This window comes from Tiliqua scincoides, chromosome 3 (genome assembly GCF_035046505.1).
Source record: "Tiliqua scincoides isolate rTilSci1 chromosome 3, rTilSci1.hap2, whole genome shotgun sequence".
NCBI lineage: Eukaryota > Metazoa > Chordata > Lepidosauria > Squamata > Scincidae > Tiliqua > Tiliqua scincoides.
The window spans coordinates 113,127,182-113,150,714 of record NC_089823.1 but is presented as its reverse complement, the minus strand read 5'-3'; positions in this window follow the sequence as shown (position 1 = coordinate 113,150,714).

Sequence of the window (23,533 nt, the reverse complement as noted above, 5' to 3'; positions counted from 1 at the left end):
TTTTCAACAAAAAGTAGCTTACAAAGTGGTTTACATAGCAAAATGAATAGCAAAATCAATAATGGTTCCCTGTCCCCAAAGGGCTCACAGTCTAAAAAGAGGTGCAGAAAGTATACCAGCAACAGCTACTGCAAAAGATGGCATGCGGCATAGCGCTCCTGCTGCTAAGTTCGACAACACTATAAAGGTGCCTCTTTGCCCAGTTAGCAGGAGTTTAGCTCTAGGATGGAGATGAGAACTAAAGATTTTAGACAGGAGGTACACCACTGTTATCACAGCTTGCAAATCAAGTGAGCATAGGAGTGATATTTTTTTTAAAAGCCATAAGGCAGATCAATAGAGGAAACCTCTACAATCCACACACACAAAGGGCACAATCCTAACCCCTTATGTCAGTGCTTTCCAGCACTGGGCCATGTGCTGCATCCTGCCTTTAGATATAGGCTGATGGGTTCTGAGCTGTCTGTGACAGATCAGGACAGAGATCTTGGGGTGGTGGTGGACAGGTCGATGAAAGTGTCGACCCAATGTGCGGCGGCAGTGAAGAAGGCCAATTCTATGCTTGGGATCATTAGGAAGGGTATTGAGAACAAAACGGCTGGTATTATAATGCCGTTGTACAAATCTATGGTAAGGCCACACCTGGAGTACTGTGTCCAGTTCTGGTCGCCGCATCTCAAAAAAGACATAATGGAAATGGAAAAGGTGCAAAAGAGAGCGACTAAGATGATTACGGGGCTGGGGCACCTTCCTTATGAGGAAAGGCTACGGCGTTTGGGCTTCTTCGGCCTAGAAAAGAGACGCCTGAGGGGGGACATGATTGAGACATACAAAATTATGCAGGGGATGGACAGAGTGGATAGGGAGATGCTCTTTACACTCTCACATAATACCAGAACCAGGGGACATCCACTAAAATTGAGTGTTGGGCAGGTTAGGACAGACAAAAGAAAATATTTCTTTACTCAGCGTGTGGTCGGTCTGTGGAACTCCTTGCCACAGGATGTGGTGCTGGCGTCTAGCCTAGATGCCTTTAAAAGGAGATTGGACAAGTTTCTGGAGGAAAAATCCATTACGGGGTACAAGCCATGATGTGTATGCGCAACCTCCTGATTTTAGAAATGGGTTATGTCAGAATGCCAGATGCAAGGTAGGGCACCAGGATGAGGTCTCTTGTTATCTGGTGTGCTCTCTGTGGCATTTGGTGGGCCGCTGTGAAATACAGGAAGCTGGACTAGTTGGGCCTATGGCCTGATCCAGTGGGGCTGTTCTTATGTTCTTATGTTCTTATGCAGTTGGGTGTCACTCACAGAGGCCTCATCAAAGTAAGGGAATGTTTGTTCCCTTCCCTCAGAGCTGAACTGACCTTATGTCAGTGCTAGAAAGCACTGCCATAAGGGGTTAGGATTGCACCCAAAGACAGGCAGACAGACAGACAGACAGACAGACAGACACACACACACACACACACACACACACACACACACACACGTATATACTCAAGTATTTGTTTCATGTGAAGATAAACATCTCTTTAGTATGTAACTAAGTATCTTTATCATTTTCACATCAAGACACCAAGAATTAATTTGTGCAGGTGTCAAGTATGTTAAGGCATGGTTCATCCCCTCCTACAGGTGAAATTCTATCAACTGTGCATAGTGTGGGGGGGGGCATGGATAATGCCCATCATTTTTCTATTCTTCACCCACCCTTGCAATTTGAACGTCCTTTGCTCCGGCATCCAAACAAGGCAAACTGCTGTCTTTGCAGATACAATCTGAACATTTACCTTATGTGGCAATTTCAATGAGAGTCATTCAAAACCACCCTGAAGGGCAATCCCTCTTCATTAAATAAATGAGCCCAGGGACAGAGTCATCTGAATAAATTATTGACAAAATGTTTTAGTTTTTATTTTCATAACCAATTCCAACTGCAGCAAGTCTGCAGAAATTATGCTGCATCTTATGAAATACCAGGAAGTGGACAATGTATTAACTGCTGTGGTTAACCAGCAATCACAATCACACGAACAAATGACTGCTGAAGCACAGACAAAAATGCCCTTCCCCCCACAAAAATACCTAAGTGGGTTGGCTATTGGAATATAATAATAATAATAATAATAATAATAATAATAATAATAATAATAATAATAATAATACAGGTATTTATATACCACCTTTCTTGGTCGTCAGATTTCTCCTCAGACTTTCATTCAAGGCAGTTTACATGGGCAGGCAATACTAAATCCCAATAGGGATTTTTACAGTTGAAGAAGGTTCTGTCTTTCAAGAACCACAACATTTCAGATGGATCTTTCACGATCTGGTATCACATTCTGGCCTCCATTTTCCTCCCACACAGGCTGACAGCGGCCAAAGAGCAGGTGGAATAACTTGGCATAACTCGGCTAGGCTTGTCAGCTGCTTCAAGGTCTCGCCATTCACGGTGCCGGTGGCCTTGAACTGGCGACCTTCGGATGTTATCTTCAGGTAAACGGAGGCTCTACCCTCCCGGAATAATCTACTCAAGAAACCAAACATACAACATCCATTTCCCTTTGGAGATATGTGTCCTGATGGCAGAATTCTGTACTTCCACCTACCATCATCAGTGACAGAACACAATGTGGTAGCGTGACAGCACTGAAACACACAACACAGGGATATCTGAACCTAGTAAAGTTGTCCTAGACATTATGGAAGTGGAGTGGGGGAGGAATTAGACACATGGCTATCATTTTTGGCAGCAGTGACACACATCTACCTTGGCCCCAAGTGGCACTGTCTGAGTCTGGTTCGCATATTGTCACTTGGTTTCTTCTAACTTGAGAGCTGGTGTGGAAGCCGAGTCACAAATGAGGAATTCCCCAGGTTGAATCCCATCTCTGCCAAGAAGTTTTAAAGTGGTTTTCGTCACCAGTTGTGCTTTGTACATGTATAGGGGAAATAGATTGCATATGCTGGAATTGTGTGCAGTGGTCAATGGCACAGCTCAGTGGGGAAGGAAAACGGAGGTCAGGGTGAAGGTGCAACAACAAGAACTATTCAGGGGATAATAACATGCTCATAAGGGAAGTGAATCAAAAGCAAAAAGCAATGCAATGCTCTTTAGCCATTCATCTGATTAGGCTCTAAATGTAAGCAGTTCCTATGTAAAGAGGAGAAAAGAAGAAAATCCTTAGAAATGGAAAGGAGAGCATGGTGGTACAGTCAAGGAGGGGAGAAAGGCGGGGGAAGAGGTCACAGGGAAATCAGGAAAGGTCTCCAAGGGGGAACTGGGCTGGAAAGCTGGAGGTTCTGAGGTAGTAGGAAGGGAGGGCAGGGGGAGGAGAGCTGGATGAGAAAGAAAAAAGAATCCAAAGGTTTGTGACAAGGCAAAAGAGCATGGCTGAGTTGCAGTTCTCAGTAACCTGAATCAAGGGCTATAGGCAAAGAATGAGTTCCTTGCTAGGCTATGAAATCAGTTCATTCACTTGTGATGGGAGGGCTGGTCTCTCCCTCCCTGTGGTTCCTCTGAGCCTCCAAGTGGTAATGAACAAGCAGCAGTAATTCCTCTTGTTCTCACAGTTCTTGATGGATCGGCTGTCAATTTGAGGCCTGCAACTGATCTTGGGCCTTCAGTAAAACAGTCAAACTTAGTCCAAAAGTCCTAAACTCACACACTCACAGTGCTCACATGCAGGGTGTAGGAGAGGGGGTTAAATAGGGTGTCAGGGCATCAGGGGAGGATAGCCCTTGCTTTCCCGGTAGCAGAGTGGCATGGGAGCGTGGGGAGATAGCACAAGAAGCAGGCGATCCCAAACAGAGCCAAAGGAGCAGACCCAGGCTTGTTTGTTGCAGAAGCAGGTGTTGGTAAAAGGAGCAGGCAGAAGACTAGTCAGTCAAACGGTCCAGAAGTCAGGGTTACAGAGAGGCACAGTCACAGTAAGCAGTCCAAGTCACAGAACAAAACAGCAGCACGACACGCAGAAACTCCACCACACAGGTCCTCTGAGAGGAATTTAATGAGGAGGTACAAAGTTTCTTTTGGGCCCCTTTGCAACATGGGAGTTGTGAAACAGAGTGGGGGAGGGTGGTGACGGGTGAGCAGAATGGGGCGGGGGGCAAAGCAGGGTGGGGGAAGGGTGAAGGCACCTGGAAAAGTCTCCGGAGCCCATGTCTACTTGCTCATGTAGCATTGGCAGGTAGATATAGTAATACAGAAAAAGAAACACACTCCTAAGTCTCTCGAAAATCTTTCAAATATAGAAAAACATGCAGGAAATTAGCATCATAATACATATTTAGGCTCACACTAGAATGGAAAGTGCACCAAAACATCCTTCTGTAGTCTTGCAGCTGTGTCCCTGAGCTCCTATACGTTTCTTCGTGCTAAGTAGATCCACAAGCCAAAGAGCTACTGTAGCAGGTCAGTTGCTTTCCAGATTTGACACTGTGTCAAGGAGTGTCATGTATGCCTTCCTCAGCCCAGCATGTATGGCTTGCCAGTAGCTGCACCCAGATGCCCCATAGTAGTGCCTCCAGCATCCCATGCGGGCTTTGAGTCTAGGTAAGATTGGAAAATTTAAGATACCAGGAAATTTCTGGGCCCCCTCCTTTGGCACCTGGGCCTATTTTTTGACCCTGGGCCCGGGTACAAATTACCCCCTTTACCCCTCTCTCCTAGGCCCTGCCACCACAGCAACCCACACTTCTTCTTGCCCCCATATATACCAGGAGTTTGTTCTTGCCCCCATATATACCAGGGCCAGCCAATCAGAATAGGGCGACCTCATCGTCACAAGACTGTCTAGTGACCCTTTCTGGCTGCCCAGTGGTGAATTGCACCACTCCACCATAGCCTAAATAACTCTGCACTCATCTCTCCCCAAGTCACATGACTCCCACCTTCAACAGGTGCAGCTGATTGCATCAGCATAGATAAACAGTGCTGCTGTTCCTTTATTTGCATTTCATACCAGGCCTGGACATCAAGGCCCCTCCTGCCTCACCCTGGCTTACAACAATTCAGGGCCTGGGATGCCAAAGGCCTGACAGGGGGTAATTTGTACCCAGGCCCAGGGTCAAAAGGGGGGCCCAGAAATTTCCTGGGGTCTGACATTTTCCTATCTTGTTGCCCGCACAGGTTGCAGAGGACACTGCCACAACTGGGGATCCTGGGGACACTACTGATGCCACATGGGTTCATAGACCTGGGCTCCAAAGACTTTTCCAGCTGTCTCTACCCTCCCCCCACTTCCCTGTTTTGCCCCTCCCTGCCCCTATTCGGCTTACCCGTCACCACCCCTCCCCCTTTGCAAAGGGGCACAAAAGAAACTTTGTACCCCCTGATAAAATTCCTCTCAGAGGCCCTGCTCACATGCCCAGGAAGAAGACGGCAGAGGTACTAAGCATGTCACCAATGTGACTGCGCATGAGACAGAAAAGTTGAAGGGGGCTTTGCAGGTCAATGGCTAGGCTTTGTTTCCGTTTCTGCCGACTCTGGTGCAAAGCTTTGCAGGAATTGTGGGACTTGGTTGCCTGGACAAAGCGTTCTCCTGGTTTAGAAGCTGAAAGGGTTTGAAAAGCAAATCCAGAACCTAGGCCAGCACCTCTGAAACTGTGTGTTGCAACACCCTGGGACGCCACAGGCTGCTTCCTGGCCAGTAACAAGACTGCATGAGATGTTGCAGGGGCCAATAACTGATTTAGCTTGGTTGGCCAAGCTCCTGTGCATGGTTTTCGTGCACTGTGAAGGACCCTTCTGTTGCCTTGAGGTTTTTAATGGCCTTTGCAGCTTTCCACACAGTCTGAACCCAGATGTCACAACCATATTGGGGTATGGGGATTTGTGTGGGGTAACCCAGGGCGGCAGGGGCTTACCATGTCTTGGAGATACACCGTCCTCTGGAAGGTCTTGCCCAGTTGGGTTTTTTTAGTTAATGTCTTTACATTCATCAAGACCTTGTTACTTCACAAGTCCCTGGTTCCACCATTCACATTAAGTTCCTTCTGGCCCACGCCACAGCTCAGGGTGATGGTCACCAAGCTTTCCGCAAGAGCTCTCTGAAGGTACGCTGGCTTGCCCAGGGTTCCTCCCTCCCAGGTATTGGTAGGGCCGGCAGGGCCCCAGGTTGGCAGGGCAGGGCGCTGTGGGCGATCCCTGCTCATCCTTAGGGGTCTGTAGATTCGAGCTGCCTTTGGCTTGCCCACTGAGGAAGTGCTGGGGTCCCAGGTGGTGGTTCTTGCTCCTGCTGCAGGTGGAGAGGAGCCCGTACTCCCAATGATCTGAGTTGGGGTCCCTGTCCCAGGTGGAGGGGAGCCTGTGCTCCCAAGGGTCAGAGCTAGATACCCCAAGTTTGAGAGTCTGGTCCCCATCTTTGGGCAAGGGGCAGGTCAGTGCAATGGAGGTTTTCCCCTCCTGGGGCTGCCCTCCTTAAGCTCAGCCACCTCGAGGAGATGTATGTATAGTCAATGAGACTTACTCCAAAGTAAGTATGGATAGGGTTCCATAGTAACTATGCGACAGGCTTCATGACCCTCCCTCTGAGGGTCGTGGAGTCTGTTTATTGGCCCTAATTAACTGGCCATAACCCATCCAGCCACCTAACACCTCTCAGGCTTCTATTTCAGTTGCCAATTGCTCTATAACTATAAGAGCTTCTAAACCTGATAGCCAGGTCATTAGCAAATCCCCCTGAGCCATGCTCCAGCCTGAGCCTCCCTGACTCAGTTTGAACCCAGGAGTGGGTCTCCATTACTGGGGTTTCCAGTTTACATACCAATCACCTCTGGATTAGCTCCCACAACCAAGTCCCTTTCAGTCCCCCATCAGTCCAATAATCCAGTCAGCTGTAATAGATAGGATTTTAAGGAAGAGAAAGTTAATGAAATAGTTATACAGACAGGCACTGCATCAGTCATAGATTAAAGAATTTAGATTAGAGCATTTCAGTACAACACAACACTCAGTAATAATAAAACAATAAAGAGCTAACTCCTAACTCTATCGCTCACCAAAGTCTTGCACTATGTTTTAATTGTTTTTACATGTTCTTTTATTTTTAATGTTTATTGTGTTTTACTTTGTTTTGTCTTTTAATTTTGATTGTTAGCCACCTTGGGTGCCCTTCAGGGAGAAAGGCGGAATCTAAATCAAATAAATCAATAAATAAATAGGATTGCAGCCACAGGACGCCAAAGATTGAGAAGCACTGGCCTAGAATGTAGCTGTAGCTAACTGGAGGGTGAGAAGCATCCAGTGTGCCATCCCAACATAGGATTGAGATATTACTCTATCTCAGGACTACTGAAATCCTGGCCCAGGGACTGGATCCGGAATTTGGACAAATCTGTCCATCTGGTAAGCAGACCTTATCATTCCACGTGGGTGCCATGTGTAGTCCTCGATCGAGGGACAGGGACACTCAGGGCAGTCATGTCTTCCTGGATGTGCAACCTTCTAGGGACTGCCTAGAGTATCCCTTAATAGGAGTACACGCGGTGCCCAGGCAGAACAGAAAGATGCAGTCCAAACAGAGGCTGCATTTCCATTGCACAGCGGTGGTGAAGATCATAGGGTGTGAGTTGTTGAGATCATAGGGTGTGAGTTGGTATAGCATAATGACTAGAAGGGTGAGTCAGGATCTGGTTCAGATCTCACCTCTACTATGAACTACTTTTGTGGCCTTAGGCAAGTGATTCCCTCTGAGTCTCAGCTCTCCATCTATGCAGAGTGTTCAATAATACTCATCTTACAGGTTTGTCGTAAGGACAGCATCAAGAATAAAACATGTAAACTACTTTTCATGCTCCAAAAGCAGTATACAGATATTATTATGAAATGAATGGGAGAGCTATGTACACTGCCCTATGCTCCTTTAAGAAAGGGAAGGATAAAAGTATAGTAAATTATTGATTCAGCTATTCAAAGCTATGACTTTCATCTCAGCCAAACATGTGAATTGTTTCTCTTGAAAAATATTGCATCTGGTGATCTGAAAACCTGATACAGTACCTAGTGAATAGTCTGCAATGACACACTGGCACACAAAAATCATCAAGTGATTCACACTGGTTATATATTAAGGGCGCAATCCTATCATGCGCTGGAACAGGCAAGCCACGAGGCCATAAGCAGGCCATAAGCAGCTCAGTCAGAGGTAAGGGGAAACATTTCCTGGAAAGCCCCCCAGGTAAGGGCTGCTGGCCCCTATGGGTCTTCTTGGACTTGCACCGCCTCTTGAAGTGGAGCAAGTCCGAGGAGAGCGGAGTGGCTTGAAGTCACTCCATTCTCTCTGGGAACAGGGGTTGGGATGCAGCATAACTGCCGGATCCCAGCCCTGCCTCCTGCTGCCCGCCTGCCCGCTCCTGGAGCTGCCCACCTCCCGCCCTCCCCCCCAGCATGCCTACCTCCTGCCTCCTCCCCACCTCCGCCTTGCATACCTTTGCTGCTTGTATCAGCCCTGCCGGGCTGACACAAGCCTCAGAAAGGAAGCCAGCGTGGAGGCTTATATCAACCTCCGCAGGCTGGTGCTTCTCGGAGCGCCAGCCCAGCTTCCTCTTGAGGAAGCGCAAACGTGCCTTATGGCATGTTTGCAAGCCTCCTGGGCCAGCGTAAAGGACTTGTGCTGGCCCAAGTTATTTCTAGGATTGCGCCCTAAGTTTAACTTCTGTACCATGTGTACATGCAAGTCTCCATTTTAAAGATCTGGTCTTCCAGGGAGGAGAAAACTTTAGAACAAAAGTTGGGCTGTCTGAGAAACCCCCAGTGAGCTTCTCCTCATTAATGCATGCTGTAAACTCACATCTGTATTTAGAATTAAAGCACTCAGAGCTATTTTTGACCCTGATATTGAAGGCAGAACGTGATGTCTGTCAAGAAATAGTCCAGCTCTTCCATCTGTAGCCAATTTGATCACTGCATAAATATTGTTTACTAGGAAGTAAACTCTGGAAACCTGAAGAACATGTCTTCATATAAGTGAAGGCCATGACTGTGCAAAAAACTGTAAGCTGGCTTTGGATCGTCTTGGCAGTCTTAAAGGGCTTTGCGGACTTGATTCTCAAGTGAGCATGTCAGCCATTTGAAATATTAGCTTTCCATTATTCTAGAGTTAAATAACATGTGGTGCTAAGTCCGGTATGGTCATTTTCAGTTAGCAGCTGGATTGGGGTCCCAATGGGGGTGGCTTCCTGCCCACTGCAGTCCTCATCTGAATCAGGATCCCCCCTATTTCAGGATGGAAAATGGTAGACTTTTGTCCTGGTTAAAATACCAAGCCCATGCTGAACTGAAACCTGAAGCAGTGCCAAAGTTTTCTACCCTCTTTTCTTGGGGAGGGGGTGCATGTTAGCATGCACCCTGCTTTCCCCCACTTGTCATTGCTCTTTCTCCTATGTCTGCTTCTGTTGCAAGAGCCTTCTGACAGGCTCTTTTCTCAAGGAGGCTGAGCAAGGAGAGAGAGCAGAAGAAGGAAATGTCCTCTTCCACTCTGGCGCCCCTCCTTCCCTCCCCCCCTTTGCCTGTTTTCAAGAAGATTGCTGAAGAAGAGAATGAAGTCGGCTCTCACTGTCACAGTTCTGTTGCCGATGGCTGTCCGTCCCCTGCCAGTTTATCCTCCCCCAGCCCACCACTCAAACTGGTTTCTTCACCAGCCTCGTGGGTCAAGCTGCCCTTGCTTGTTCGATAGCAGATAAAGATTCACACTCACATCTAAAAAAAGCTATTCAAGTATGAAAGAAAATGATCTGCCTCAGAGGAGCCCACTCAATGTGTTTCTGCACAAGTTCAAGTTCTGAACAGATCCTTGGAAAAAGGCCTGTTCTGAGCAAGAGCTCATATTGAGATACAATGTGTGCACTCCTATGGATAACTGTGTCCTACTGTATTAGGACTAATTGATTCATGTACACCCACAGAAGAGATGGGGCAGTCTTGGGCCGGTGCAGATACCAGCTCTACCAAGTGGCCTTGAGCCATCACTCTCTCTTATCCTAATCTGTTCCACTAGCTGTTGTGAGGCTAAAATATAGCTGGGAACAAACATCTATACGGTTTGGAGCACAACTGGAGCTCCTTGGAGGAAGGGCAGGATATAAATGCAATTGATATTATTGATATTATAAATTATATTATTTTATAAATTACAATTTATTTATTTATTTAACACATTTGTCACAGTACACGAGCAAAGTTCTGATGGCACATTGTTGTGCTCCAGCACAAGTTTGGGAATTGCAGATTTACCTCCTCCTGTGATGTTGTGGCAAACTGATGGTTTTTCATTTTGTCCTGAGCAAACAATGCAGGCAAGGACGACCCTTCCTGGGCAGGGAGAAGCAACAGCGCAAAACAAACAGAATTGCCCGGACAACATCTCATTAGATGATGAGCCCACACGTCACCAGAGCTTTCAGGACGTGATGGATGTCTCTCTGGTTGCCTGATGTCATGAGGCAAATGGATCCTGCAAAGGTTGCACTGAACTTCCCACCACTTAGGGAAGAGTAAGGCTATCATGGAGAGTTCCTTTGCACTTACTACTCTAGTCAGCAAAAGATTCTTGGAAACATAAGAGAATGAATAATTTCAGGTGCCATTTTTGACCAAGGCCTGGGTATTATTCCACAGAATACAAAATGTTCCATTTTATAAATACATTTTCATGACATGTCTTATAAGCATATTTATGGGCTGAGATGAAATGCACATTCACTCTTGTTACTGCCTTATTAGAATTCTGCCACTCCTAAAAGTTTGCCTGCAGAACCTGACAACCAACATGTTAGCAAATCAATTATATTATTAAAGTTTCTTTGGTGTAGGAGGCAAACTCCGGAACTATATCCTTTCCTCTTCCACTTGCAATGCCAGTTTTTATTAATGGGGAGCTGCATTTGGCTTGACTTGATCATCTCAAATGTTTTGGTTTTTTGAGCATTCTATTTTAGATTCGCATCTCGGTCATCTGCTTGATTCTGATCATCTGTTTCATATTTCTTTCCAAGGCTCTATGAATAATGCTGGTCATGTTGAGCATCAAAGATGGAATGGGAAAACAACTGAACCCCATGTTCCATTCCCCTCAATGCAAAAATAAATTGTGGTTTCCTGTTTATATTTGTTACTGAAGGCACAGAACATCTAGAAGATTGGGATATGAGTACCTTTTCACTGACATGGTGAAAGTGTTCATTCTCTGAAATGACTGAAAAGATCTTCATGTAAACATCCTGTGGTGCTATGTTGTTTTTAGAGCAGCCTGAGTCACAAAACAAGCCCTTTGGGGAATTCTCTGGGACTAGCATAGGCATTCCAGAAGCAAGCAGCATGCACACATACACATGCATAAAGGATGCATGCAGGGTGTCTAAATACAATGGAGGGCAGAGTGCCTATATCTTTAACCAGTGGTTCTCAAACTGTGAGCTGTGACTCCCCAGGGAGCTGTGGAAAGATGCCAGGGGAACTACAGAATCCTCATAAAAAATCAGTCAAAACAGTTTGGGAACCACTGACTTTAACCATAGAAGAAGGAATTTTGGCAGGTGCAGCTTTTTAAACCCTTCCATATTGAGTTGCAACTGCCAAAATTCCCTCTTCTACTCAATGGTTAAAGGCAGTGGTTCCCAAACTTCTTTGATGGGCAGCTCCTTTGACGGATGGGGCCATTGGCCGTGGCTCCTCATTAAGGCTACAATCCTATACATTGTATAGGGCAGCAGGTTTTTGCACGAGGATTCTGTGGTTCCCCTGGTATGTTTCCACAGCTTCTGGGGAACCACAGCTCACAGTTTGGGAACTACTGGTTAAAGATACAGGCATTCTGTCCTCCATTGTATCTGGTCACCCTGCATACATCCTACTCCTTGCACTAGCGAAACTATTTAAGTCAGTGCAGGGGCAAAAAAAAAAGGCCGCAGGAGCATGCTCAAGTAAGCAGTTCAAGAATTGGACACAGCTTTCAAGCATATAACTCATGTTTTATTTCCACTTTTTAATCTCATTCTGTGCAGTTTGTAAAACCTTTAACAAATTGAAACAAAGTTAAACTGCTTATTTTAAATTAAACAATCATCATTGTTTCAGTTTTGTAGTTAGACAGCAAGCAAAAGAGCTGCTGCATGAAATGTGTCTCTTGTTGTTTGCAAACTCAAGAAAGAGTTTGCTTTGTCAGCCCTCACCTCAGCCATGAACATACTTGATGGCTTTAATGATACATGGGCGTTGTAAGCCTTGCTGAGATAATGATTAGAAAGTGCTTTAAAGCTCAGCTAAGTATAAGAAGTGCTAAGTATATACATAGCTAAGTATATAAAGTGCTATGTAATGTAATACTTTGTATTTTTATATGTATATATAAAAATATGTATTTTACAGATTAGTTTCTAGACCACCATTGTAAAGCAAATATCACCATAAAGTGAATCACAGGCTTTTTTCACTTGCATTTTCAGTTGTAAAAATTGCCGGAAGACACTGAGACACGTGGAATAAATGATGTAAACAGACTGTGTGCAGGTAACAAAATGACAATGGTTTGACTCACTCAATTTGGCTTGTGCTTAGCTGATGTGCGCGTCACCACCATAAGGGCAAGGTAAGCACTGAAAATGATAAAAATGAATATACCTCGGAATTGGTGCCACATTAGCAAAGAGTCGCAAAGGGAAGCATTGCAAAGCAAGGTATTACTGTATCCCATTTTACAGTTCAGTTAGGGGAGAACCGATGGTGGCTTGCCCAAAGGTGAGAGCTGCTAAGGATGTCTCAGGTCTCAGCTGATTATTCTACTAACCACTGTGGCTTCTGTAGCTCTTTTGTAGGCCTTCGTCTTCCTGAGCATCTTCCATAAGGTGTCATTTGTCATTAGTGACAAACAAAGCAATCAAAGCAATCTTGACAGAAGCATCTTGCCCATGCTAAATGGAACCTATTTAATCATTTGATGATAATATAAAAGGTTACTACTTGCTATCGTTTATCACAAGCTAAAAGTATGTATGTTTTAATGGTGTCAGTGTCCTTGGGGACAGATGTTTGACAAAGAACGAGCTCTTGCAATGAAAAAAAAATAAAGCACTTGAAGACTGTCATAGCTAATGGTAAACAGCTGACCCAGCTACAGAAATAACTGACTGTGCTGGAGTACGGGGAGGAAAATTCCCATTTTGTCTGCAGGGAGTGGGACTCTTGCAATGAAGGATGTTTAATAGCATGCTAACATATCACAGCTGGGTATAATGACAAAATGGCCACAAGGATTCTGCTGTGCTAAACCATGACTGCTTCTGCAGTCTGCTCATTTGTGGCTCTCTCTCTCTCTCTCCCTCTCCCACACTTGTAGTTGAGCAATGTATGTAAGGTGCAATAGTCATGTTTTCACCCAACATGCAGTTGCAGATGGGAAATGAAGGAAAGAACGTGATGCAGTTATATCGGTAATGAAAGATCAATGTGCCTCATTCAAATGGAAGGGAATGTAAGAGTAGAATCCCATGCAGGTCATATCTTTTATTTTGCCACTTCTTTCTTTGGCTCGGTTCAAACAAACCAACAAACTAACATTTGCTGAGTTGTGAAAATGCAGGAAGGAGTGTTATGCTCATGCATATCCTCTTCACCTTCCCTCTTCCTCCTCTCCTTGGCATATTGCGAATGACACAAGAATTCAGATTTAGTTAAACCATAATCCTGTGTGTTGTCCAAACTCCAGTGCTGTGGTCTGACTGTGCTTTGCGAAGAAGGATATGAAACCAAAATCAGTTCACATCCTGCAGCTGTAGTTTACACTTTACAAAGGCAGCCCAATGTTCTGTGCATTGCAGTAATCTGGTTAGTACTTGGATGGGAGACCACCTGGGAATACCGGGTGCTGTAGGCTTATACCATAGTCTTTCGAGACTGAAGGTTGCCAACCATTCATTGCAGTAATCTAACAACAGTGTCAATGAGGCATGAGTTACCATGGCCAAGTTATCCCTTCCTAGGAATGGGTAAAACTGACACATCCACCTAAAGTGGCCATCTCCGCCACAAGAGCATTCTGGAGCAGTGCCAATCCAGTGAAGAAATAATGTTGCATATGTCCCGAGAAGCAGATGACTTGTGCTTGACAATCATTTCTATGTTGTTATGCGGTTTTTTGACCAGAAGCTCTATTTATTTTTAGAAGAAACCTCTTCCGGATCAAAATGAATTCGCCACAAGGGAGTAGAGAAAGGATGGCGTTAGCTACTCTTGTTCCTGAAGCAGAGCACAAAATGTAAATAAATTACTGCTAATTTCAAGTTGAGAGGCAATCAGGGAGGAAAATCAGATTTTAGCCTTTCAAATAGCAGATTATGATGTGTCTGGTTTAATAACTAAATATATAAATACAGTAATCACTTTTTAAACTGAAAAATATAACTATCACTAAAGTTTTTTTTCAGCAAAAAAGTGATAATTTATGTATTTAATTCATGTATTAGAGATTCATCATGATCTTACTAAATGGCAGATTTCCTTCTCTGACCAGGGTTACATCCTATACACACTTACCTGGGAGCATGTTCTATTGAACTCAGTTTGCAAGCCTAATGTGCAGTTGGGCTGGCTCAAGTTCCTTGTGCTGGCCTGGGACTGTTGCAAACGTGCTAAGGCATGTTTGTGCCGACTTGGGAGTTGAGGAGGCCGGCGCAAGTACGCACACCAGCCTTCCTGTGCTAACACAGTCTCTGGGTCCAGTGAGTTTGTGCTGGCCGATCCAGGCTGTTGCAGGGGTGTGTAGGGGATGTGGGGAGGAGGCAGGGAGGAATCAGTTCAAGATAGGGGAGGGCGGGCAGTGGGCATTCCTGGGGGCAGGCGGGTGGAGAGTGGGTGAGAGGGCCAGGATCTGGCACTTATGCCAGATCCTAGCCCTATTCCAGGGCAGTCCAGAGAAGCTCTGGGCTGCTCAGATTTGCACCACCTCTCTAGGTGATGCAGATCCAAGTAGCCCCATTGGGAAATTATTTTTCCTTGCCCTAGGCAGGCCTGCAGTCAGCCCAAAACTTGCGCTGGATACACAAGCCGGCCAGCCTACCTGTTCCAGCATAAGTTAGGATTGCAATATCAGTGTGGCTTTCTTCTCAGTAGACACGCATAGGATTAGCCGGGAATTTAAAAAAGAAAAGAAAAAAAGATCGGAGGCAAAATTTGCCATGACAGATTCACAGCAAATTTATCTTATTTGTTGTTATTAACTGTAGAATGTACACTTACATCAAAGGTTTTGGAAGATGTCTGATTTTTTGTATGTCAGTAATTGCAGTATATTTTAAAATTATATTGGATTTTACATAGACTTGGAGTCAGCAATTATGATGGGCATTGTTTGGGCATCTCAGCAATTTTACTGGCACAGATCTGAGTAGCCCCATATGGGTGGCTGGGGTGTTACTCAGGGTAAGGGGAAAAATATCCTCTTACCCCGAGTTGCCCTCCAGCCACCTCCTAACCTGCACTGGATACAGCTCAGTCCACTCTGTCTGCCTGTTCCAGCACGGGTTAGGACTGGGCTGCCCGTTATTGTGTATTGTAATGGCCAATTGACTGAGCAATAATTTTGACTTGCTTTACAATGGAAAAAGAATGATATAAAACTACAGTTTATAAAAATATTCCTTTTGGAAACATGTAAGTACTTTGTGAAGAACTAGGCAATCCAAACTCGCCCTTGTGTCTCAGATGTTCTGTTGATAGCTGATTGCTGACACTGTACAATGCAGACACCAAACATCTTGAAATCTGTTTTGTGTTAACCTCAAAAACATAAAATGTGTCAAGTATTCAGGAAGATGTTTTTATTGATTAATTTAATTTTTTCCAGGGATTACTTAGTTCCACAGCATTCTGTAAATTAGTTACAGATGAGTGCAATTCAGTTTTCTATTATTACTGTAGCTAACACAATGCTGCTGTTTTGACACAGTTCAAATCTGCCTTGGCAAAATGGCCCAGCAAAGAGGAGATACAAGCCACTCTCAGGATGACAAACAGCACAAATAAGCACCCCAGTGCCTGTTTGGTAAGCAGTAATATGAGGGAATGAACTAATCCATTTCAAGCAGTAATGTATTTTCTTGTATGCCATTTGCTTCAGAGAATGCTTTCGAATAATATGATGATATGACATACGTATCTCATTGGCTTAGGAATGGAGGCAGGGCAATTGCTTTAAAGTGAGCTGCTAGTGGTATAGTAGTAGGCCTGTTATATATCACAGTCATTTCTTTTGGTCTGCTATCACATCTAATCAAATAGGCTTTGTAAGTCATTGGACCACTGCAAAAGAATCTTGGCCAGTAGCAACAGTAGAACACGTGAATAAATGGTTTAAATCAGGGGTGTCCAAACATTTTGGCAAGAGGGCCACATCATCTCTCTGACACTGTGTTGGGGGCCGGGGGAAAAAAGAATAAATTTACATTAAAAATTTGAATAAATTTACATATTTGAGATGGAACATATGCATAAATGAAGGTATTGCAGTAGCTTAAGGCCTATAAAAGGCCTTGCACAAAGCAAGGCCAGCCTTTCCTTCACTGCCACTGCTGCATCACAGACGTGAAACAGCAAGTAGTAGAGGGAGCCCTCATCCCACAGCTCAGGTGAAAGGTCGAACAGTTGTCCTCACATTGAGAGCAGTTGCGTCAGGCCAGCAAGGGCTCCAGCAAGTCTCTGGAGGGCCAGAGGTTCATTGGAGACTGGGTGCTCCCTGCGGGCCGGATTGGGAGCCCTCGAGGGCCACAAGTGGCCCCCGGGCCGGGTTTTGGGCACCCCTGGTTTAAATAAATTAAATCAATAAAACGAAATGAGTGCATGCATTACTCTCATCATCTTTTCTGCCTCTTTGTATGAAAAGCCAAATAATCACTTGTCCACAACTTTGGATTTTTCTGTGTGCGTTTATGTGCATCTATGCATCATGTCATATGACTTCAGTTGTTTTAGACACACTAATTTTAGATGTTAGTCCCGTGTATTTGATGATAATGGCCTATAAGTTATGAGGGAGTACTGAAAGAATTTGTGCAAGTGAATCATGCTTCCTTTGTTTGAACAGCTGGACTAATGCGCAGGTTAGGAATTTGACCATGTCAGTCATATGAACTGTCCCCTCATAGTATTTAGCTACACTTCCTGGGCAAAGCTGTCTAAATGAGTGATGTGCTGACTTGAAGATCAATAAGACAGAATGCGAACTGAAAAACAATGCTCGTAACAAACAAAAGTAATGCACTGAAAGATCATGGGAGAACAAGCAAGGACAACTGCAAACCATTGCACTCCATAACGTGTTTAAGCTGCTGGAACTGTATCATAGCACATTGTCAAAGAATGCAGCATCAGTGGGAAAGAGCAGCTTATTTACCCTGTGATTATGCAGCCAGTTAAAAAATATAGGTGAGGTGTGTTGATGATCTCAAATGGAATCAACTTGATGCAGAGACACATACTGTACCTGCTAACAGTTGTGTACAGCACATGACTATGTACTGTTATAATGCTGATCATTAATAAGGTACTTACGGCCCAATCCTATCTGTGAAATACAACAGCGGACCACAAGGTCCACTAGCATAACTTGTGAGCCACCATCACAATACCATCTTTGCCATTTTGCAGACTGGCTATCAGTGCAACTTCACAGGTGGCAGAAGCAGCGGATCAAGATGGAGACCTCGATCTGCTTGATCCTTACCCACCCAGCCCAGCCCAAAGAGTTCCTCAGAGCTATGCCAGCAAAAGCGCTCGTGTAGACCTGAGGAGTCCCATAGGGCCTGATAGTCACTGGTGAGATAAAATTTTCTTTACTTACCTCTCCCAGGTTGCCTGGTTCCCAGCCACAGAATACAGCAGCCACTGCTTCAGCTGCACTGCATTGTGCAGGCCTGCCGAGGATAGGATCGGGCAGTAATTCAGACATAACTGAGTGTCTCAGGTAATACTTCTTTTCAGTTAGACTCTACAACATTTGCTTTTCTGGAACATGTAGACCAGACAGGTACAAGACAAATTCGGTCTAGCAGAAGCAAACCTCAGAGCTTTGACCTTTGTGGTATTCCTTCATCTTGCATAAACCTCGATGTTCATATGTAGAAAGACCGACAAATTGATAATGTCAGGGACAAACTAGATGTGAGGACAGCAGCATGGACATGCAGTGTGGGGACAGGAGGTGAGGCAGAACTGCCCCATCGTTGTCCGTGGAAAAGCACTGCAGCCACCCCACCTGCTTACACCCAAGGAGGCTCTCCTTACACCTGATTTCTTGGGTGGAGAGCCTTCTCAAGTGTATGTGGGCTTTTTCATGGACTACAACAGGTGGTTCTGCATCACCTACTGCCCCTGCACTGCATGTCCCTGGGTAGCAGTTTTGTGTGTAACATGGATATTTGTCTACATGCCATGTAGAAAGATGATAGGGAGTCCATTTTTAACAGCAAAAGAAACACAAAGGCAAAAAGTAAAGAACACCTCCCCCAGCTTATCAAACTGCATGTACATCCTGTGTTGAGTCATGCATGTGTCAATGTTCACACACTCAGGCTGCAATCCTAAACACAGTTTTCTGGGAGACTAAGCCTGATTGAACACCATGGGATTTACTTCTGAGTAAATAGGCAAAGGATTGTGCTGTTGGTTTAGAACAGGGGTCTCCAAACCCCGGCCCAGGGACAGATGTGGCCCGCAGAGAGCCTCTATCCAGCCCGTGGCCAGCCTCTGATCCCCTGAGAGCCTCTGGCCCAGTTGACCAAACACAAGCAGAGTTGTGCTTGTGGGGTGGGGGAATGGGGGCCCATTTAAGTTAGGCTGTGTTGGTGCTTGGAGAAATCCTGGACATTTGACCCCATTCATTCATTCATTCATTCATTCATTTAAGTCCCATCTCTAACGTATTTATTTAAATTTTATATTTAAATTTTTTCCCCGGCCCTCAACACCGTGCCAGATATTTGATGCGGCCCTTCGGCCGAAAAGTTTAGAGACCCCTGGTTTAGAACATACATGATGATACTCAAAGAAAAATTCCATTATAGAAACTCAATATTTCTCTGACCACTTTTCAAGCAGCTATGTTCAAGTGGGGATTTAGGGCCCAATCCTAAACTCATCCAGTGTTGTCACTGAGCCATAGCACCGATGCTGGGTGCTGTAAAGCTGTAAGTGCTAGTGTTGGGTGCCATAAACGTGCTGAGTGCCATAAATGTGCTGGGTGCCATAACGTCCTGTAACATGGACACAGACACTTCTGGTGCTGTGCATGGAATGTCAGCAAGCATTTAGCTAGTATTTGAACTCTGTTCCAGGTGCCCAGTATCCAGGATGTTGTACATCAGTGGAATTGGATTTTCACTTTTAATGTAAGAGCAGGATTGTTTGTGGTGCAGGTAAGGATGGTGCCTTTTTGTAGCAGACTCCACAAGTATTTTAATCAGTGAGGCTTTCGACACTTTTGAGCATCATTTGCCATTGATGTGATAGTGCCTGAGCATTAGAGGAGCGTTTGTAATGAAAATGAGTGCCCTGGCCAATGTAGGTTTCATATAATGAAGTGATTGAAGCAAGAGCCACTTTACACCTTTTGTGAAACCACCCTTAAGTTAGCATACTTTGACACCATTTATATTCAGGTTGGATTATTATAAGCATCCATATTATTTGAATGCTCTTTAGCAACGCAAATGAACATTCCGTTGTTTGTAGGTTTCCATATTGCAACATAAAGGAACAAAAAGCTGCTGAGAATGCCCTTACGTGGGCAATAGATTTCAGTGCTAATTTATCTGCAGGCAGATTTTGAAGCATTTCTTTGTGCTTGTATTTCACAGTGTCAAATACAGGTTGTCATATTTGTACAAGTGCTCTGAGCACAAAATGTCCATGCCATGCAGGCAAACCGACAACTGAATGATGTCAAATGGGAAGAAGCTGAAAGATCAACTAGGCACTGAGTTCAAGACTCTTCTTCACATCACGTTGTCTCCTACCTAAGGACTCTGAAAGTTATCCATGCCTGCACTGTTTGTACATCAAGGTCATCAACTCACTGCCCTCACCTGGGCCTGAACCAAAAGGAAGAGCTCAGCTTCAGACCTCTTCAAACCATGGGATCTCCTGTCAAAGGAAGCAACTTGGGGTGGTTGCCATCACCCATTTGAGACCAATTGTGACCAATCAACTCCTCTTGGTCAGTTGCACCTTTTAATTTCTTTTTCTCTGCCCACACATCCAGCGCTCCCACCCTGCCCTCCTTCTGAGCTTTCTGAAACTTGCTTCCTGATACTTGCATCCAAAATCCAGTATCACATCACTATCCCATCGTCCCTCCCCAAACCTAGCTCCCATTCACTGACCACTCCTCTCCTTGCTCCCTTCTTTTTTTCCCTCTTGAATTGCCACTCCCATGTCCTAAAGGCAGTACTTGTTCATGATAGTTTTGCAGTTGTTCTACCTCTTTGCCCTCAATGAAGCCTCCTTCTTCAATGTCCAGTTTTGGACTGACTCTACCGCACGCTGTCTTGGTCACTCCTTTGATCTTCACCAAAAACTGCTCTGCAACTGACTTTTCTGCAACAGAATCCCCCCTGCTGATCACACCTTCCTTCCTTCCAACATTTGCTCCTTGTCCACCCCCTCCACATTCTGCTTCCTTTTCCTTCCTCTCCCTAGACTTGACAGTGTCTCTCCAGTTCCTTCCTGTATTTGACCCTTGCCTTGTTGGCCTCACTTTCCACATGCCGTGTTCACCTCAGTCAACCTCAGTCCTGGGTCACTCCTTCCATTCAACACCTTTGTCCATGCACTGGTGCAGTAGAATGTCTTTGGAGGAAAAACTGAAGAGATGGCTGATTGCATCCACTCAGCAAAAACTCCAGTTTATGCTCTGATGATCTCAAACCTTGACTACTGCAGTTTCCTTTTCTGGATCTGCATTGGCTCATAGGGCAGCCCAATACTAAAGGCAGCGCAGCTGCTGGTTGCAGTGGTGTCAAAGTGGCTACCGTTGCATCCTGTGGCCTAGCAGAAATCAGTGGAGGTCTCCTCAGAGGAAGGGGACTTTTTCCCTCCCCCTGAGGAAAGGCCCAAGCCCCACAATGGGTCTTCTCAAGTCTGCACCAGCTACTTTGCCGGCACATACTTGATAAAGTCCATGTTGGAACATGAAGTTCAGGATCCAGCAGACCAGGGCTCTGCTGGTCCCAACCTTCTCCTGCCATGGTTCCTCCTCCTGCCCTGCCCTCCCCCTGCCCCGAAATGCCACCCACCACCCCTGAGGCTCTCAGCACTGCCTGAAGCTCTTACCTAGCTGAGTGGCATCTAGCCAGCACTGGGCCAGTGCAGGCGCTGACTTGGCACAAGGTGCCAAACTTGGCAGCGTGGCAATATTTGGGGTTCATTGGAATCATTTATCATGTAGAATGGTAGGAAAGATTATTTTTGCCTGTGAAAATTAAATCTACTATCTACCACAATCAAAATGCTGCTTCAGTGGAGCCCATCAGATTGCCATTAAAGTGCTTTTCAGAATATCTATATCATTATGATTACATTCTCTAAATTACTCTGGGTAAGGAAGCAGCATTCTACTTTGGGAGCTTCTCAGACCTTTAGACTTTTAACACATCTGAAGCTAGCTCTTATACTTGTTGGTAAGTCACACTCCATTCAATAGGCCCTCCTCCAAAGCAATGGGCATCGGTCTGCAGTCTTTGGATATGTCACCAGGCCTTTGGGTTGAAATAATCTGTTCTTTTATGTGATGCAGCCAGGCATTCTAGTGAATGCACACCTTCAGCTCCTGCCCTCATGGGAAGTGGTGGCCTCAATCAATAATATGATCAGGATGCTCAGCGTTTGACATCTCTCCTTTTCATTCACTGGATCAAAGAGGCAGTTCAATGTGTAGTTTGTGTCACCTTCTGTTCTGGCACCAAGTTGCTGGGGGCCCTGGGATAAAACCCTCCCCTGGGTCCCCATGGCACTCCTGCCCATCCGCTGATGGAGATTGGGTGCTACTGCTGTCATTAGTACTGAGGATACAGGAGAGCTGGGCCCTCTGAAGGGCATAGGCCTTTGGCCAGTGCCCAATCTGGTTGACCCTTTACAGCCCACTGGCCACCATGATCCAGTGGAGCACATTGCCAATCGGTGCATAAATGTTGCTTGTCTAGGGAGGCAAAACCAATCTTCTATTTGTGTATAGCTGATATTTCAGGTTTCAAAAGCAAATAGCTGTACTCTAAGGAAGTTATGCAGGCGTGCACCACTTAACAACTGTTTGCTTAACGATGGACCTCATATATGACAGTGGTCAAAGCACAATAAAGTTGCTCTTAATGAGGCAATCGCATCTCCCATAGCCTGCAGCAGAGTATCTGTTTACACAACAGAGAGGCTCCTCGTGCAAAGAAGAGGCAATCTATCTCTAGTAGCCTGTGCAGCCAGCTAGTGTCTGGCAGGGAGCGTCTGTTTACACAACAAAGAAAATAGATTGGACTGAATGTTCACTTAATGACCTAATCGCATAACAACGGGAATAGGAGAACGTATACTGGTGCACACCTGTATAAGATAAAGGATGGGAATCTTTGGAATTGCTGCAAACTTAGACTTTGAACAGATACTTCATTTTCCCAAAGTAAAAATCCCCCTTCTTGCTATAGTGGCTGCAAACCTTTATTGCTTTGACACCTGAATAACTACACAAGCATAATGAGAGATAATGGGATTGAAAGAGCACTGTGTTGAGACTTTAGTCTGAGGAGAAATCTGACGACCAAAGAAAGGCAGTATATAAATACCTGTATAAATAAGAAATCAACATAGAGTCAAACTTCACTCTTATCACTATTTGTTCTGGTTTAAACATGTAGCTTTTCATAAATTAGAAGGTTACTTCATTGAGCTGGAGATACTAGCAGTGCAGTAATTCTGTATTACTCAACACAGTGCTCAACACTTTAATTACTCAACACTTTTTTACTCAACACAGTATTACTCAACACTTTAATCCAAGGCAGTTTACATAGGCAGGCTGTTCTAAACCCCTGTAGGGATTTTTACAATTGAAGAAGGTTCTGTTTTTCATATAACTCCTCCTTCCAGCTGGATTCCTTCCTGGTCTGGCCTCTCTCCCCATTCTGGCCTCTCTCCCCGGTCTGGCCCTTTGCCTCCCACGCTCCACTTGACTGCAAATCCTTTTATGCAGGTGATTTTGCCAAGGCACAAAATTACAACACACAAAAAAGTTCGCTTTTGAATTCTGTCCCCTTTTTGCTCCTTCAGATATTTTGTACAGTACTACAATCACATATCTATGAAATATTGTGGACACAAATAGTAATCCTACCCCCTAATATGGATCTGTAGGCTAACTGTAGGCTCAAATTTGAAATAACTCTATTGCATAATTAGGACTATAATTTCTAATCAGATTATGGGCAGCCCAATCCTGATCTTCCCGGCACACAGGGCTGCAGCGGTGCTGAAAATGGCTGCCACTGCGTCCAGCGCA